General features: G+C 38.3%; 1 protein-coding gene across 3 annotated transcripts in view; it reads left to right on the top strand.

Moving 5' to 3' along the window:
- MBTD1 (mbt domain containing 1) overlaps positions 1–18,353 on the top strand; it is a 67,873-nt gene that overhangs the window by 5,328 nt on the left and 44,192 nt on the right. For all 3 annotated transcript variants that reach the window (XM_010842855.1, XM_010842854.1, XM_010842853.1), the window contains exon 3: positions 576–614. The gene's annotated coding sequence lies outside the window, so the exon portion shown is untranslated. The remainder of the gene's footprint in view (positions 1–575; positions 615–18,353) is intronic.

The raw sequence follows: 18,353 nt of genomic DNA, 5'->3' as shown, positions 1-18,353 counted from the left end.
GCAAGAACTGAGTAGCTCCATAGCTTCTCTGTGTCATTACAGAGTAAATATTAATTCTTATTTTGAACTTCATCAGTTTACATGTACAACTTTCAAACTTAGGATTCTGGGAAACTTACATTCCATGGTTAAATATAAAACTTTGACAATTATATGGGCCACTGTACTCTATTGGTATGGATAATGGAGAATTGGTTTAACTTTTGATTAGTTTATTCATACTGAGATTATATTATTAATTTGTTATTTAGTCGCTAAGTTGTATCTGACTCTTTTGTGACCCCATGGAGTGTAGCCCATGGGATTTGCTAGGCAAGAATACTGGAGTTGGTTGCCATTTCCTTCTCTGGGGGATCATCTTGACCCAGAGATCAAACCTGCATCTCCTGTATTGGCAGGTGGATTCTTTACCACTGAGCCACCGGGGAAGCCCTATACTATTATTTATGTGTGCTTGCATTTAGAGTCTCAAATGTTTTCTGTAAAATTTCTCCTGGAGAGGTTTACACTTTTATTGGAACCTGTGGGTGATTATATGAATAAGTTAACGGTTATACCTTTTAATTCCTTTGTAGATTGTATAAGGAGGAAGTTTCTTCAGGGAGACCATCACGGTAGGAAAATGAAATTCTACTACAGTTTGTGACTTCTTCCTGTATTTCATCACTATGAAAACCTCTTTTTTGTTTTATTTTTCATTATAGAAGTGTTACATACTTGCTATTTAAAAAAAAGAAAATGAAAAATAGGGAAAAGTTAAAATTTTTTATCTTCCTATCCCATTCTCACCCTGTTAGTAGTTTAGCTATTCCTTCCAGAATCTTTCTAAATATATACATAAACATATATATATCAGTCTCCATGTATACCAGCACACACTGTTTCTTTTAATAAAAAAGTGAGTCATATTACTCATATTTGGCAATTTATTTTTTTTCAATCAGTATTTTACCTGTTGTTAATCATCCACCTGTTGTTAATCATAACCTAAAAAATGAAGGTTAGATTGCCTTCATTTTTTTGCAATTACGTTATTACTATAAGAAATAGCCTTCCACATGGATTCTTGTGTCCCATGAGTGTTTCTGAAGGATGGGTTCCTTAAAGTGGAATTTCCTGGTCAACAGACATACTCATCTCATAAGTAATACAAATTACTTTCCAAAAAGATGGCATACATTTGCCTTTCTATGTGAATATATATGAGTGCTTTTTCTCTCATACATAAATTTGCCAATGCCAGATATCATCAGTCTATTTTTACCAGTTTATTAAATTTTTTAGAGGTAGTTAATAATAAAAATTTGCTTTTATTTTTGTAAAATAAAAGATCCCTTGCAGCAGTCTTTTCCCAGTTCAGCTTTTATGAGACAGTTATTTTTAATTCTTTTATTTTTGATTTAGTATCTATCTCCATAATTCTAAATAGTAAACTTCCATTACCTGGTATACGGGTTTCAGATACCTTGTTTTGACATCTTCTGTGCTGGATGAGCAGTTACCATATATGCCCTAATATTAGGCAAGGTTTCCCCATCACCTTATAAGTCATCTCACCACCTTATATTTCAAGTCTTGAGTGACTGTATGAGTACCTAATGTGATTTCTCAGTTTTATTTTGAAGAACAAAGTGTTCAAATGTCATATTGCCTCAAACAATTTTATTTGGTCTTTGTTTTCTGTGCCTGTAGAAGTTAGAACCATAATTAAGAAAGAAAGAGAAAAGAGGTTAAAATTGAACATAAATTTAAGATTATTCCCTTGATTCATTGCTAATGTTCATTTTAGCTGTATGACCTTGAGCAAATCACTTAATCTGTTTGAACCTCTGCTTCCTCATCTGTAGAAAGGGAGTAATAATATTTGTAAGGATTAAATGCATTACTTCATATTAACTGTTTAGAATGTCCTTACCACATACTAAGAATTGTATAAGTATTAGTTGTATTATTAATCATACACACTATCCTTGCCTTCAGCATTAAGAAACAAATTAGCACAACCTTCAAATTACCTTAAAGTAGAGAAATCAGATTCCAAGAGATCCATCTGACTGTGTAAAGAGTGGGAAAAGGAAGTTTTAACAGGTTTATTGATAGAGTTTAGGGTCATGGAAGGCTTAAATGAAGCACAAAAATTCCACTTCCAAAAGAGAGAAATTCAGCACTTAAGTTCCAAAGTACTGAACACAGGCTTACCATGCTGCTTCCAGGCCTCAGTCCCTTTCATACCTTTATTTCTTTCTTTTTCTTAACCAAAAAGTTTTTCTTATAAATTTTGGGCAAACATTAAAAAAAAAAAAATGAACACAGGTTTGAAATCTGATAGTTCACAGCTCTAACCACAGAGAAGAGCTAGAAAGCAAGCAGTACCAGAATTGGTAACCTGAAATGATCAGTGCTTCATAGGGAAGAAATGAAGACATAGGACTTAAGAGTCATGGATAAAAAGAAGGAGGAAGAGGAAAAAAATAATCTTTCAGAAAAAGAAAGAGGGTGTTCTTGAACTGGGAACTCTGACCGTGAAGTGAATAGAAATAGAAAAGAGTAAATCACATCCATTCAGAACTCCCATAAGAAGAAACAAACAATGTGAGTGTATGGAGCTGATTACTATCTCTCCTTATCCCCAGAAAAAGAAAAATGTGAGGCAGAAGAAAATTGATACAGTGATACTCAAAATGAAATAAAACATCTTAAAATCAGTATTTGGAGACAAAAGTGAGGAAAAACACCTTCACTCAAATAGAAAACAGAACGGAAAGGAACAGGAGACAGGAAAAAATAAAGTCGGATTAAACTGAGAAAAGAGAGGGAAAAATTGTAATAGAAATGAGGTCTAAGTAACAAATTGCCAACAGACAAGAGCTAAGTCGCTTCAGTTGTGTCTGACTCTGTGTGACCCCAGAGACGGCAGCCCACCAGGCTCCCCCGTCCCTGGGATTCTCCAGGCGAGAACACTGGAGTGGCTTGCCATTTCCTTCTCCAATGCATGAAAGTGAAAGTGAAGTCAATCGGGTTGTCTACTTGAAAGTTATACAGTCGTGTCTGACTCCTAGCGACCCCATGGACTGCAGTCTACCAGGCTCCTCCGTCCATGGGGTTTTCCAGGCAAGAGTACTGCAGTGGGGTGCCATTGCCTTCTCCAACAGACAAGAGAGTAAAATGCAACTATGATAAAAGGCATAGAAGAAAAACAGGAAGACCAAGAGAATGACAATTTCAATGAAAGATGGGTCCAGAAAGTCTCACCAATTGTGTCTCTCAAGAAGGCAAAAGAATAAAAGCATAATATTTAAAGCCATAATCCAAGAAAACTTTTTGGAAACAAAAACTTTCTGAATTTTGAATACATCAAAATTTCATACCATAAGATAAATTCCAAGATAGTAAACCTATGCAACTTTAAAGATTCTGAAAAATTCTCAGGGCCTCCAGGCAAAAAGATGAAGTGACCTACAGGGGTCAGAGAATTAGAATGGTTTTGGATTTCTCAAAAGCAACATACACAGCAAGAAATAGTGTAGTGTCACCAACTAAAAATATTGTCAAATTGGATCAGAAAATTAAAACCCGTGTTATAATAGACAAAAAGCCCTTGAAACAGCTAAAAACAAAAAAAACGGACAAAGATATACTAGGCAAACAGATATACTAGGCAGATATACTAGGCAGACAGCAGGATTGGCAGTGCTGATAACATGTCAAACCAAAAAGCTTTGAACAAGGCAAAGACAGTTTATAATGCTAAAACCACAATTCACAACAGAGATAAAATAGTTATATATGAACCAAATAACACCAACAATCTGTAAATCAGAAGCTATAAAAAAGATGGAAGTAGTGAAAAGAAGCACTAAAATTTCAAGACTTTAATACTTTAACACTAGATAGTTGTTGTAGACAAAATATAAGAATATGAAAAATCTAACAAGAAGATAAGGCAAAGATCTTCAGGTATGTCTACCACTACATCCTAAGAAAGACTATATTTCAAACACCAAGTATTCACAAAAATCATTGCTAAATGAGGAAAACATCACTAGGTTCCATTCAAGAACACAAAAGCAAACCAAAAAGCAAAAGGGCACTTCCATCTTTAACTTTAGTGACCTATTATATGTTATAAAGTCTTGGCAAGAATGTTCATAGCAGTTTTATTCATAGTAGTCAAGTCTGGGTGGAGAATGGATGGACTAATATATTGAGAAAGTTGAGTATTACTCAGCCGAAAGAAGCAATGAACCATTGTACATGTAATAACATGGATAAATCTCAAAAATATTGTGCTGAGTGAAATAAATTAGATACCAAAAATGTCCATACAGTTTTATTCCATTTATATAAAATCTTAAATATATGCAGAATTAACCAATTGTGCTAAAACTGCAGGGAGGAGAAAAACAGACTGGAAAAGGACATGAGAGAGTTTTCTAGAGTGATAGAGAAGTTCTGCATCTTGATAGGCATTCAAAATCATGCCTCAGTTTAAAAATATTAACTTGGGTAAAAGGGGAATGCAAACAAAGTACAGAATTTATAAAAAATAACAATAATGAAAATACTGCATATGTATCAGAATTTGTAGAATATACTTAAAGCCTTGAGCAGAGGAAAATTCATACTCCTAAATTATCAGTCAGTTGTTAAAGGAAAATGCAAATGTGACTTTTAAAGGTTTTCTGGGCTTTATCAGCAATTGATACATTGGACAGCATCCAGTCTAGCAGTTAGAAAGGCACTCTGAAAAGCTGCACAAGGCCAAGAGATTTTGATAGACCAAAGTGAGCAAGGGGAACAAGGAAGTTTTACTAGACATTTACTGATTGGTTAAAATGGTGTTACTTGACTTAATGGAGCAAAAAGAGGTCTTGGAGCTGCCTCAAGTAATTGGTGCTGATTTGTGCCTAGGTTGACCTAGGCCTGTCTCTTCCGGAAGAGCTGAGTGTAGAAACTTAACCATTAAATTTTGGTTTTCTGACTTGGGCCTCAGCGTGAGCAACTCCATCTTGGGCCTCATCTGGTTACTTTGTTGTTGTTCAGTCGCATAGTGGTCTCAGACTCTTTGCAACCCCATGGACTGCAACATGCCAGGTCTCCCTGTCCCTCACCATCTCCTAGGGCTTGCCCAAGTTCTTGTTCATTGCAGCAGTGATTCCATCCAGCCATTTCATCTTCTGACACCCTCTTCTCCTTCTGCCCTCAATCTTTCCCAGCATCAGGCACTTTTCCAAAGAGTCGTCTGTTTGTATCAGATGACCAAAATACTGGCACTTTAGCTTCAGTCCTTCCAGTGAGTATTCAGGGTTGATTTCCCTTAAGATTGACTGGTTTGATCTCTTTGCTGTCCAAGGGACTTTCTAGAGTTTTCTCCAGCACCACATTTTGAAGGCATCAATTCTTTGGCATTCTGCCTTCTTTATGGTCCAGCTCTCATAACCATATGTGACCACTGGGAAGACTATAGCGTTGACTATGTGGATTTTTGTCGGCAGAATAATGTCTCTGCTTTTCAACACACTGTCTAGGTTTGTCATAGCTTTTCTTCCAAGGAGCAAGTGTCCTTTAATTTCATGGCTACAGTCATCGTCCGTAGTGATTTTGGAGCCCAAGGAGAGGAAATTGTCACTACTTCTACCTTTTCCCCTTCTGTTTGCCATGTAGTAATGGGGCCAGATGCCATTATCTTAGTTTTTTTAATATTTAGTCTTAAGCCAGCTCTTTTCACTCTCCTCCTTCACCCTCATCAAGAGGCTCTTAAGTTCCTCTTTGCTTTCTGCCATTAGAGTGGTATCATGCGCGTAGCTGAGGTTGTTGATGTTTCTCCCGCCTATCTGGATTCCAGCTTGTAACTCATCCAGCCCAGCATTTCTCATGATATGCTCAGCGTGTAGGTTAAACACGGTGACAGCAGACAGCCCTGTTGTACTCCTTTCTCTGTCTTGAACCAGTTAGTTGTTCCATACAGGGTTCTAACTGTTGCTTCTTGACCCACATACAGGTTTCTCAGGAGATAGGTAAGATGATCTGGTATTTCCATCTCTCTAAGAGCTTTCCACAGTTTGTAATGATCCACACAGTCAGAGGCTTTAGCATAGTTGATGAAACAGAGATAGTTGTTTTTCTGAAATTCCCTTGCTTTCTCTATAATCCAGCGAAGGTTGGCAGTTTAATTTCCAGTTCCTCTTCCTTTTCTAAACCCAGCTTGGACATCTAGAAGTTCTTAGTTTGCATAATGCTGAAGCCTGGCATGCAGGATTTTACCCATGACCTTACTAGCATGGGAGATGAATGCAATTGTCCAGTCGTTAGCACATTCTTTGGTACCGCCTTTCTTGGGAATTATGTTGAGGATTGACCTTTTCCAGTCCTGTGGCCACTGCTGGGTCTTCCAGATTTGCTGACATAAGGAATGCAAAACCTTGATGGCCTCATCTTTTAGGGATTTTGAATAGTCCTGCTGGAATTTCATCATATCCACTAGCTTTATTAACAGCAGTGCTTCTTAAGGCCCATTTGACTTCACAATCCATAATGTCTTGTTCTGGATGACTAACCATATCATTGTAGTAATTTGGTTCATTAAGATCTTTTTTATACAGCTCTTCCATGTATTCTATCTTTACTTGATTTCTTCAGCGTCTACTAGGTCTCTACCATTTTTATCCTTTATTGTGCCCATCTTTGGGTGGAATGGCCCCTTGATGTTTCCAGTTTTCCTGAAGAGATCTCTAGTCTTGCCTCTTTTTTTTGTTTTCTTCAATTACTAAGCCCTGTTCATTGAAGAAGGCCTTCTTGTTTCTCCCAGCTATTCCTTTGGAACTCTGTATTTAATTGGGTGTACCTCTCCCCTCTCCCTTGCTTTTCACTTCTCTTTGTTCTTCCGCTATTTGTAAAGCCTCCTCAGATAACATCACTTTGCCTTCTTGGTTACTTTAGCATAGTAAAAATAAAAGATTGAAAATAAATAATTCCCAACTCAGAAACAAAAAAGAATAGCAAAGTAAGCCAAAGCAAAACACAGAAAACAAAAGGAAGTAATAGGTAAATGTAGAAATTAATTTGTTAAAAAGCAGAGAAAACTGTATGTAAAATTGATAGGTCAGTCCTGGACCTTTATATTGAAATTCACAAAATAAGTAAACCATTAGCTAGTTTAATCAAGGGGAAGAGGAGGATGCACAGACATACAGAATGCATAACAAAAGGATAATTTGATACAAAACACATTGAGAAAATCATAAACAACTATTTTGCATACACTATGCAAATAAATTTGAGAACCTAGATGAAATGGATTATTAGGAAAATATAGTTTCAGAAAATTGACCTCACCAAAGATTAAAAAAAAAAAAATACTTGAACACTTTCCATAGAAGAGTTGGAGAAATTATCAAGTAGGTATCCTACAAGTAGCTTGCCTGGTGGCTGAACCAGTAAAGAATCAGACTGCAGTGCAAGAGACCTGGGGTCTACCCCTAGGTCCAGAAGATCCCCTGGTGAAGGGAATGGCAATTCTCCAGGAATTCTTGCCTGGAGAATCCTGGAGGAGCCCGGCAGGCTACAGTCCATGGGATCGCAAGGAGTCAAACACGGCTGAGCAACTAACACCTATTCCACGAAACACCAGACCCAAATGATTTCACATAGGATTTTGTGAAACCTTTAGTGACCAATGCTACACGAATCATTTCAGACCATAAAAAATGAAGGAAAACGATCTAAGTATTTTTATGAAGCAAGACTAATAACCAATTTTTTGACCTGATAAAAATAATGCAAAGAAATGAAAATCAGACATTTGTGAATGTTAATGCAAAATGCTAAATGTTGTGCAATCTCTAGCGCTGTATTCAAATATATTGTGATAAAGTAAGGTTTGTAGTAGGAATACAAGAATGATTCAGTATTTGGAACTCTACTGATGTATAATTTACCATATTAATAGCTCTAAGGAGAACAGTCATATTTTCTTTTTAGATGCTGGGTAAGTCTGTGACAATAGGAAAGATCTATTCCTTATAGAAATTTTTAAGAAAACAAGAATGGATGGATTCTTCCTTAACATGATTTTCATAAATATACATGCACCATATACATATATACATACACCTTAATCCTAAAACTAGCATCTTAGTAGGGAAACACTAAGATCAGAAAGAAAGGGTGTCCCTTGTCTCCACTGTTTAACATTGTACTAGAAGTATGAACCAATCAGTTAGGAAAAAGAAAACAATTATAAGCATAGTGGGAAAGAGAAGTTTCTTTGCAAGTGACATGATAGTTTATCTGAAAAGCCCTAGAAAATTAATGACAAAACTTTAAAAATAACTTTGCAAGATTGCAGGATATAAAATGATACACCTTAGTGTACTCTTGATAAAGGTGAAAGAGTGGAGTGAAAAAGCTGGCTTAAGATTCAACAATCAAAAAACAAATATCATGGCATCCAGTCACATCACTTCATGGCAAATAGATGGGGAAAAAATGGAAACAATGACACTTTATTTTCTTGGGCTCCAAAATCAATGTGAATGGTGACTGCACAAATTAAAAGATGCTTGCTCCTCAGAAGGAAAGCTATGACAAACCTAAACACTGTTTTAAAAAAAAAGGCAGAGACATCACTTTGCCATCAAAGTTCCATATAGTCAGAGCTATGGTTTTTCAAATGGTCATGTACAGATGTGAGAGTTGGACTCTAAAGAAGGCTAAGTGCCGAAGAAATTAACACTTTTGAACTGTGGGGTTGGAGAAGACCCTTGAGAGTCCCTTGGACAGCAAGGAAATCTAACCAGGCAATCCTAAAGGAAATCATCCTTGAATATTCATTGGAAGGACTGATACTGAAGCTCCAGTACTTTCACCACCTGTTGTAAAGAGCCAGCTCACTGGAAAAGACTGTGATGCTGGGAAAGATTGAGGACATGAGGAGAAAGGAGCAACAGAGGATGAGATGGTTGGATGGCATCATTGACTCAATGGACATGAGTTTGAGCATACTCCAGGAGATAGTGAAGGACAGGAAAGCCTGGTGTGCTGCAGTTGATAGGGTCACAAAGAGTTGAACACCACTGAGGAACTGAACAACAATGTGCTAAATAAAGAAGTCAACAATATAACAAGGAAAAATTGCACTTATATTAACCACAAAATATGCTTAAATTCCTAAGATGATGCAGACTGTAAAACACATTTCATATTCTTACTTAAGACGTCTCAGTATTATGAAGATGTCACTTCTTCCTAAGTTGGTAAATCTAATGAGACCCTAATAATACCCAACAATTTTACGATACAGAGCTAAATTAGTTAGTACTGAAGTTCATTTGGAAAAATAAAACATGCAAGAGTTTTGAAACATTAAAGGGAAAATACATGAAATAATATAAAGTTTAGATATGGAGACAACTACATATGGAAACCTGATGTATAAAGTGGTGTTTCAAAGCACTGTGATAAAATAGACATTTTAGTACAAAGGGTTACTACAACTAGGTAGTTGGGGAAAGATAACGTTAGGTCTATTCTTCACCTCATTTTTTGTGTGCTTAGTTGTGTTGGACTGTGCGACCCCATGGACAGTAGCCCACGAGGCTCCTCTGCCTGTGGAATTTTCCAGGCAAGGATACTGGAGTGGGGTGATATTTCCTACTCCAGGGGATCTTCTGATCCAGGAATCAAACCCATGTCTCTTGTGTCTTCTGCATTGGCATGCAGATTCTTTACCACTAGCACTACCTAGAACCCCCCTCTTCACACCATACCTAAGAATAAACTCTGGATCAGTGATACAATTATCAAAAACTACAAATAACATATATAGGTGAATTTGGAAATTTTTCTGTGATTCAAGATCAAGGTACATTGAAAGAAAATACTGATAAATTTTACTACATTAAAAAATTTTAGTTGCATGAAAAAAACTATAAGCAAAATCAAAAATTTGCCATATATAACACACAAGGGCAAATTTAGGGTAAATTCCTAAATACAAAGTTTTGAGTAAACATTTGAAAGATTAAAAACACTGAAAAAAAAAGGATAAAAGATAAGAACAGACAAATCCACACACATTTACAAGAATGATAATGGCTTAATGTAAAATTGTATTGGTTTATAATACCAGTCCCCACTAAAAAGGGTGAGAGCTCCTTGGAGAAATGGTTGATTTCAGAGCTGGAGCAGTGTAGGTTTAAAATAATACTAGATTATCTTGATATCCCAGAAAGTAAGGCATTGTCCAAAATGGATGTGGGCATGTCAGAATGACGTGGAGTTAGTTCAGAGTGATCCTAGTAGCCAAATCTGGGGTGATTTGAATCCCCAAATAATTAAGGACAATAATGAATTATAAACTGTGCTATGAAAAAAAAAAACAACTATGCTATGCTAAGTCACTTCAGTCGTGTCCGACTCTGTGTGACCCCATAGACGGCAGCCACCAGGCTCCCCTGTCCCTGGGATTCTCCAGGCAAGAACACTGGAGTGGGTTGCCGTTTCCTTCTCCAGTGCGTGAAAGTGAAAAGTGAAAGCGAAGTCGCTCAGTCGTGTCCGACTCTTAGCGACCCCATGGACTACAGCCTACCAGGCTCCTCCATCCATGGGATTTTCCAGGCAAGAGTACTGGAGTGGGTGCCATTGCCTTCTCCGGAATTATAAACTACTGGGGGAAAAAAAAGGAGTTAGTGAGCTCATACTGATAATGAGTAGGTAGATATATAAAGGGGATGATGAGAGAGTTTCCTACTGACTGGTAAGAGAATACTAGAATTAGAAAATCATTTTGTGACATCATAATGTTTGGTTCTGCAGGAGCTTTTGGATACCTGAGTTAGGGAAAAGAAGGGTGGAATTTCGATGAGAAACAGTATTTGTTTTAAATGTGTCCCTAAGATTGCTTATTAATTTCAGGGAGAAGTATGTAAGGTAAGTATACTGGAAAACCTAGACAGCACCAAGAGGGGAGGAGGCCTATATTCTCTGAAAGCAATCTTCTAGATTAAAGAAAACTAAGGAAACAAATACAACATGTGATCCTGGACTGGAGGGAAGAAATTTATAAAGGATATTATTGGGTCCATTGAACTACAGATGGTAAGTTAGGGCAAAGTGTTTTATGTTAAATTTCCTGAAATTGAATAATTGTGGTGTAGTTATGAGAGAATGTTTATATTCTCAGGAAATGCACACTGAAGCAGTTTGGAATAAAAAGACATGTATGGGACTTCCTGGTGGTCCAGTGGTTAAGGTTCTGCAGTGGAAACTTCAGGGGGCATGGGTTTGATCTCTGGCCAGGGAACTCTGATCCTTCATGCTGATGGGGTGCAATCAAAACAAAAAAAAAAAACTATGCAACTCACTCTCAAATGGTTCAGAAAAATATTTATATATTTCAACAGAAGAATTAAACAAACGGAGCAATTTTTTATCGATTAGTGAATCTGAGTAGAATACACAGGATTTCATTGTACTATTTTTCCAACTTTTCTGAAAATTCAAGAGTTATTTCCAAGTAAAAAGTTAAAACAGCAGAGGAGACTGCACGAACATACTGTTTTCATCCAGCATATGAATCAGCATACTGGCAAAAAAAAAACACTCTTACTTCTTCACTGCTGCTGCTAAGTCGCTTCAGTCATGTCCGACTCTGTGCGACCCCATAGACGGCAGCCCACCAGGCCCTGCCATCCCTGGGATTCTCCAGACAAGAACACTGGAGTGGGTTGCCATTTCCTCCTCCAGTGCATGAAAGTGAAAAGTGGAAGTGAAGTCACTCAGTCGTTTCTGACTCTTAGTGACCCCATGGACTGCAGCCTACCAGGCTCCTCCATCCTTGGCATTTTCCAGGCAAGAGTACTGGAGTGGGTTGCCATTGCCTTCTCCGACTTCTTCATTATTGCCAGAGTAAATTCAAAATGGTGAAATCTCCATGCAGGAGAACTTGGCAATAGCTAACAAAATTACTACATTCACCATTCTAACCAGCAGTCACACTTCTGGGAGTATATCCTGAAGGTTTACCACAAATAATTCATATACATGTATATGTTCATGGCAGCAATATTTGTCATTTGTCATATGACAAAAATTTGTCATATTTTTCATTGTAAAACACTGAAAACTATTAAATGTCTAAGTGAGATTAGTTTGATAAACACACAATGTAGGAACTATTCAGCTTAAAAAGAAATGAGGAAAAATAAAACATAAAAAAAAAAAAAAGAAATGAGGAAGATGTCTATGCTTTGAAACAGTGTTTTCCAGGGTAATTTTCTAAATAAAAGCAAAGGATGGAGGAATTTAGTATGTGGCCTTTTGTGTAAGAAAGAAGAAGAAATAAGGAAGCATAAATATACCTGTTTAACTTTTTAAAACATAGATACAATAAGAGATGAACCAGAAAGCAATAAAGTTGGTTACCCACCTTACAAGAGTCAGTGGTAGGGTAAGGCAAGGAAATGATATTTCTCCAACTTACATCTCCTGATTTTTTTGATAGTCCCTAAAACTGAAACAAATTCACTAAGGATGTCAAGGGAGATGCAAGCCAAAACCCAGCTTATTTCAAGTTAGTAACTATAACCACAACTGAAGGAGAGAGAAATAACAAATCCAGGTAATTCTTGAACTTGATATTCTATTGCTTGGTTTGGAGACAAGAGATTACAAAGAAATTCCGAATATAAAAGTTCATTTTTATAGCAGTATAGATGTTATGCTTCTGAAACTTATTTAAATATAGAAAAGGATGGAGCATATAAATGTTAATTTTGTTGGAGGCCAGGGTTTTCAGTAGAAGAAGAGAGCAACAAATAGGAATGTGGGAAGGTAAGGAAAAGCCCTGTAGGGATGGAAAATGTAAGTGTGAACTCATGATTTTCTAAAATACATTGTGTATATATATAAGACAAATGTCACATTTTTGTGTGCATATTTATTCCAACTCACATGCACTGAAGGGCTCCAGAATCAAACAGATACCCTAGTGGCAATGAGCACATGGACCACCTAGGTCTTTATTTCTAACATTGCCAATAAAAGAAACCAGGGCTCTCTGGAGAAATGGTTGATTCCAGATTTGAGACAGAAAGTGAGTAGAAGATAAGCCTTGCCTGTCTTGTGATACCAGAAAGTAAAGAAATGCTCAAAAATGATAGGGCCATGTCAGAATGACACAGGAGTCTGCCTGAATGGGTTCCAGCTGGCCGAATCTGGCATGGTTTGAACCCCCAAATAACAAAGGACAATAGGGAATTATAAACCACTGAAACATAGGAATCCAGAAGTTAAAAGCCATAAGAGAGGAAAGAGAGCTTTTCTTTACAGAAGAATACCAGCTGATGGATATGGAAGGATTTCTGGGATTGGAAGATCATAGTTAAAGATTGGGCAAAAATCACTGAATGCTAAATCTGGAGTGACATTTTGATGAGCACTTTATTCACATGGTCTTGAAGTGTCCTCTATAGTAGTTGTTTAATTGCTCAGTCGTGTGTCCAACTCTTTGCAAGCCATGAACTGTAGCCCACCAGGCTTCTCTGTCCCTGAGATTTTCCAGGCCAGATTTCTAGAGTGGGTTGCCATTTTCTCCTCCAAGGGATCTTGCTGACCCAGGGACTGAACACATGTCTCTGTGCCTCCTGCATCAAAGGCAGATTCTTTACTGCTGAGCCACAGGGGAAGCCCCATCTTCCTATAGACTGCTTATTTAAGTAAGAAAAATAGTAAGACTTTAGTGAAGAACCAGATGGCAACTAGACCAAGTCTTCAAACTTATCATCACCAGTAAGGGGCAGATGGACACATGTAATCTGGATTTGCTTCCCTGAGAAAAGTATCATCAGTTATGTAGTATTTCAACTGGGAATATACAGTCTGAATCTAATGCTGCTGCTGCTGCTGCTAAGTCGCTTCAGTCGTGTCTGACTCTGTGCAGCCCCATAGACGGCAGCTCACCAGGCTCCCCCATCCCTCAGATTCTCTAGGCAAGAGTACTAGAGTGGGTTGCCATTGCCTTCTCCAGAATCTAATGATGAGAAAATCTCAAATCCAAAAAGAAGGAATTTTTATCTTAGTAAAGGAGAGGAAATCTGTGCAAAAGACTTCCAAATAATTTGTGTAGATAGTCCACCCTTATGGAGGGGGTGCTTAATTCCCAACTCCTTAAGCATGGACTTCCAATAGTTCCTTCCAAAGAGTAAAATATGGAGGAGGGGAGAGGAGTAATTTTAGAGTAGAGAAAACTGACATACTTCTCAGGCAAGTAATCAAGGTCAGCATCAACAGGGATAAACGATGTTGAAGGATTTATCCTTGATGTAACAAAGGACACTTGATATCTGTGATCTTCTTCCCAAAAGTATAAACCCAGTCTAATCATAAGAACATTGTACAGGAGGCAGTGATCAAGACCATCCCCAAGAAAAAGAAATGCAAAAAGGCAAAATGGTTGCCTGAGGAGGCCTTACAAATAGCTGAGAATAGAAGAGAAGCTAAAGGCAAAGGAGAAAAGGAAAGATGTACCCTTTGAATGCAGAGTTCCAAAGAATAGCAAGGAGGGATAAGGAAGGCTTCCTCAATGGTCAGTGCAAAGAAATAGAGGAAAATAGTAGAATGGGAAAGACTAGAGATCTCTTCTAGAAAATTAGAGATACCAAGGGAACATTTCATGCAGAGAGGACACAGTAAAGGACAGGAATGGTATGGGCCTAACAGAAGCAGAGGATATTAAGAAGAGGGGGCAAGAACACACAGAACTATACAAAAAAGATCTTCATGTCCCAGATAAGCATAATGGTGTGATCACTCACCTAGAGCCAGGCATCTTGGAATGTGAAATCAAGTAGGGCTTAGGAAGCATCACTACAAACAAAGCTAGTGGAGGTGATGGAATTCCAGTTGATCTATTTCAAATCCTAAAAGATGATGCTCTGAAGGTGCTGCACTCAATGTGCCAGTGAGTTTGGAAAACTCAGAAGTGGCCACAGGATTGAAAAAGGTCAGTTTTTATTCCAATCCCAAAGAGAAGCAATGCCAAAGAATGTTCAAACTACTACACAATTGCACTAATCTCACACGCTAGCAAAGTAATGCTCAAAATTCTCCAAGCCATGGTTCAACAGTAGGTGAACCATGAACTTCCAGATGTTCAAGCTGGATTTAGAAAAAGCAAAGGAACGAGAGATCAAATTGCCAACATCTGTTGGATCATGAAAAAAGCAGGAGAGTTCCAGAAAAACATCTACTTCTGCTTTATTGAGTATGCCAAAGTCTTTGTGTGGATTGCAACAAACTGTGGAAAATTCTTAAAGAGATGGGAGTACCAGACCACTTGACCTGCCTCCTGAGAAATCATATTGCAGGTCAAGAAACAACAGTTAGAACTGGACATTGAACTGTAGATTGGTTCCAAATCTGGAAAGGAGTATGTCAAGGCTGTATATTGTTACCCTGCTTATTTAACTTATATGCAGAGTTAAAAGCACAAACTGGAATCAAGGTTGCCGGGAGAAATATCAATAACCTCAGATATGCAAATGACACCACCCTTATGGCAGAAAGTGAAGAAATACTAAAGAGCCTCTTGATGAAAATGAAAGAGAAGAATGAAAAAATTGGCTTAAAACTCAGTATTCAGAAAACTAAGATCATGGCATCCAGTCCCATCACTTCATGGCAAGTAGATGGTGAAACAACAGAAACAGTGAGAGACTTTATTTTCTTGGACTTCAAAATCACTGCAGACTGTGACTGCAGCCATGAAATTAAAAGATGCTTGATCCTTGGAAGAAGAGCCATGACCAGCCTGACAGCATATTAAAAAGCAGAGACATTACTTTGCCACCAAAGGTATGTCTAGTCAAGACTATGGTTTTTCCACTGGTCATGTATAGACGTGAGAGTTGGACTATAAAGAAGGCTGAGTGCCAAAGAATTGATGCTTTTGAACTGTGGTGTTGGAGAACACTCTTGAGAGTCCCTTGGACTGCAAGGAGATCCAACCAGTCCGTCTTAAAGGAAATCAGTCCTGAATATTCATTGGAAGGACTGATGCTGAATCTGAAACTCCAATACTTTGGCCACCTAACATGAAGAACTGACTCATTTGAAAAGACCCTGATGCTGGGAAAGATTGAAGGCAGGAGTAGAAGGGGACGACAGAGGATGAGATGGTTGGATGCCATCACCAACTCAATGGACATGAGTTTGAGTAAGCTCTGGGAGTTGGTGATGGACAGGGAAGCCTGGCGTGCTGCAGTTCATGGGGTTGCAAAGAGTCAGAAACAACTGAGCAACTGAACTGAATAAATACATTTTGATATGTCCACACAGTAATTCCATCTCGCTACTTTATGATAAAAATAAATGAATTACTGATACTCATAACAGGGATAAATCTCATAATAATTATGCTGAGTGAAAAACTGTACCCCCCCCAAAAAAAAAGCTGTATGATTTCATTTATATTTAAAACTTTGAAAAAACTAATGTACAGTCACAGAAAACAGATCAGTAAGCTACTTCGGGAGAAGGCAATGGCAACCCACTCCAGTACTCTTGCCTGGGAAATCCCATGGACGGAGGAGCCTATGGGCTACAGTCCATGGGGTTTCGAAGAGTTGGACACGACTGAGCGACTTCACTTTCACTTTTCACTTTCATGCACTTGAGGAGGAAATGGCAGCCCACTCCAGTGTTCTTGCCTGGAGAATCCCAGGGACAGAGGACCCTGGTGGGCTGCCGTCAGTGGGGTTGCACAGAGTCGGACACGACTGAAGCGACTTAGCAGCAGCAAACTACTTGGGGAACGGATGGGGCCAGGGGAGGGAAAGAATTTACAAAGCAGCATGAAGAAACATATGGTGATTATGGACAGGTTCTGTATCTTGACTGTGGTGATAGTTTAATGAGTGCTGTATTTGTCAAAACTTGCCAAGACAATGATAAAAGGGATGTCCTTGGATTGACAGCTGTACAGGAGGTCTAGAAAGCAACCATACTGTATTGGAGGAGGAGGGATGAAGGTGGCTCCAGGATAAAAATGAACCTTTGACAGTTGAAGGATTTAGAAAAAGGCAATAGATACTTTTAATAGAGATTAAATGAAAAAGGAATGAGACAATTGCTAACTCCAGGAAAAGTTATACCAAAATGGAATACAGAGTTTCCTGGTGGCCTAGCAGTTAGGATTCCCGCCTCTCACTGCTGTGGCCCAGGTTCAGTCCAGTGACTGGGCTGAGGAGCAGTAAATACAATCACATAAACACTGGGCATATTCCCCTTGTGTTCCTTGGATGACATATTCTGTGTTTGCAGGGTCCGTGGAAGAGATTAGAGAGTATCTCTCTAGAACAAAAGTCCTTAAAGATGCTTTGGAAAGGGCTGCATACTGTATATTCCTCTTAAATTATTGTAATGTTCACAATGTGTTAAGGGTTCGTAGAGGGCTTTGAAGTAAGGACAATTTCCTAAATATGTTTGATCATAATCCTTTTTTTTTAAATGTTAACACCCTTTAATTATTAACACTAAAATGTTTGACTCTCCGAAATTTTAGGTTTATATTCTCTTAACAAGTTGAGTCAGAATAAGATACTCTATTGACACTAAAGGGTCAGTAAATATGTTAGCTGCTAAGCAAGCTGACTATCAAGTGGATGACAAGCTTCTATGAAAACTCTGGGTTGTAAAAGATAATCTCTGCATGGAGTTAGGGTGTATGAATTTATTAGAACTTACAATTCTAGCCAGTTTTTACTAAATGTATATTCCAGGCATTGTGAAAAATACTTCATAGTGTCTTTATGTTGCCCTCAGGAAAAAAAACGTATGTCAAACTTATACTCTGGCCTTCAAGGGCTCTGGTAATCTGAGTGTAGCATCCTCCTCATACCCCATCTCACTAGGTACCAGCTACCCTGACCTTTCAATGCATCAAGTATATGCCAGCCCTAAAGCCTCTGTCTTGCCTTTCCTTTGCCTAGAATATTCCAGCACCAGATACTCAGTTCAGTTCAGTTGCTCGGTCATGTCCGACTCTTTGTGACCTCATGGACTGCAGCACATGAGGCCTCCCTATCTATCACCAACTCCCAGAGTCCACCCAAACTCATGTCCACTGAGTTGGTGATGCCATCCAACCATCTCATCCTCTGTTGTCCCCTTTTCCTCCTGCCCTCAATCTTTCCCAGCCTTAGGGTCTTTTCAAATGAGTCAGCACTTCGCATCAGTTGGCCAGAGTATTGGAGTTTCAGCTTCAACATCAGTCCTTCCAATGAATATTCAGGACTGATTTCCTTTAGGATGGACTGGTTGGATCTCCTCGCAGTCCAAGGGACTCTCAAGAGTGT

Source organism: Bison bison, unplaced genomic scaffold (assembly GCF_000754665.1).
Source record: "Bison bison bison isolate TAMUID 2011002044 unplaced genomic scaffold, Bison_UMD1.0 scf7180017864180, whole genome shotgun sequence".
NCBI classification, from domain to species: Eukaryota; Metazoa; Chordata; class Mammalia; order Artiodactyla; family Bovidae; genus Bison; species Bison bison.
Note: the sequence above shows the minus strand (reverse complement) of the source record. Positions and strands in the feature narration are given on the sequence as shown.